Source organism: Alligator sinensis, unplaced genomic scaffold (assembly GCF_000455745.1).
Source record: "Alligator sinensis unplaced genomic scaffold, ASM45574v1 scaffold647_2, whole genome shotgun sequence".
Taxonomy (NCBI): Eukaryota; Metazoa; Chordata; order Crocodylia; family Alligatoridae; genus Alligator; species Alligator sinensis.
Window position 1 is genome coordinate 2337498 of NW_005841832.1, and position 1515 is coordinate 2339012.

Genomic DNA, 1515 nt, shown 5'->3' on the forward strand with positions numbered 1-1515 from the left:
CCCCCCCCCCCGCTTCCCGACATGTCCGATATTTAGAGCAAGGCAAAACTATTAATAGAAACCAGGACATGCAAACTCACCATAACCCAAGTGGCATGAAAACACTTTCCGTGCGAGCATTGGTGGTTCAGTGGTAGAATTCTCGCCTGCCACGCGGGAGGCCCGGGTTCGATTCCCGGCCAATGCAGCATGCGTTGATTTTTTTTTTTCCTTTTCTCCTTGGAACTGCAGTGCAAAATATTCTGATTGAATTTAAATACATTTTAGAAATGTAAGGTGCGTATTTTGCATAGTACCACGAGCTTGCAAATAAACCCCAAGGCTTTCCCTCCTACTTCAGGCCATGGCTTTTTCTCCTCCGATTAAATTGTGCTCTTTGCAATCTATCTTCATTCGGGATATCTCAGTGCTAATTACTACACAACTCGTCTCCTCTCTCCATCCTGCTATCCTTGCCAGAATAATAAACGGAGCAGTACAATTACTCCGTATAGATACAATTATAACAGTTAACACACTGGTTCTCAATTAAAGTGTTCTGAGATCCTTTCAGGAGTGGCTCCGTGTGCCACAATGTTAGCATTGATAAGTCACAGGACATGGTTCATAAGATAAACCCATTGATTTCATATAGACAGGCAAGGTTCTTTGAGTGATATCTTTTATTAAACCAACTGGGAAAAAAGTTGTAGGCAAACTTTCGGACGCAGTCACCCTTCTTCCGGCATAGGGAGTCTCTGCTGGTCTGTAATCTAATAAAAGATATCACTCAAAGAACCTTGCCTACCTAATGTCCTTAGACCAGCACGGCTATAACCAGCAACCCAGCGTTGATTTCGTATTACAGGAATTTGTAGTGTTTGAAACTATTCACATGAGTTCTTTGCAAGAGAAGAAATGATCTGTGATTTTTCTGTAGTCAAAACACCTAGTGAAAACTAAGAGCTGGCATTTTCCAAGGGGTGCCTGTAGTTTAATGGGGGGTGCCTTGGATCTAAAAACTTTGAGAACCACTGACTTAAGACAATGCTTTTGAGATGCCCGTATTCCCAGGGACAACCACAAAATGCTGCAGATACTGCCTGCACCGAGATATTGACCCTCTTATTGCAAAGATTTTTCATGGGGGTGAGCATAAGATTGACTCCTTGAACTAGTTTCCACCCATTCAACCCAAAAGGCTGGTTCCAAAGAAAAACTCTCACTAGGAGGGTAGTAAAACACTGAAACAGGTTACCCAGAGAGGTTGTACAATCTCTGTCCTTTTAGATTTTTAAAACCCAGCTAGATGATTTTTAAGACCCAGCTGGGATGATTTAGCTGGGGCTGGGGCTGGGGCTGGTCCTGCTTTGAGCAGGGGGTTGGACTAGAAGTGGACTCCTGAGGTCCCTTCCAACCCTCATTTTCTATGATCCTATAAAATAAAAGAAACAGGTTTCATAGTTTCATAGTAGCTGGGGTCAGGAGGGACCTGATCAGATCATCTAGCCTGACCCCCTGCCACAGGCAGGGAAT

General features: G+C 43.7%; 1 non-coding gene across 1 annotated transcript; it reads left to right on the forward strand.

Moving 5' to 3' along the window:
- Positions 1–116: 116 nt before the first annotated feature.
- On the forward strand, positions 117–187 carry TRNAG-GCC. Its single transcript has one exon. It is a non-coding gene; the product is annotated as a tRNA-Gly (tRNA).
- Positions 188–1515: the final 1328 nt, after the last annotated feature.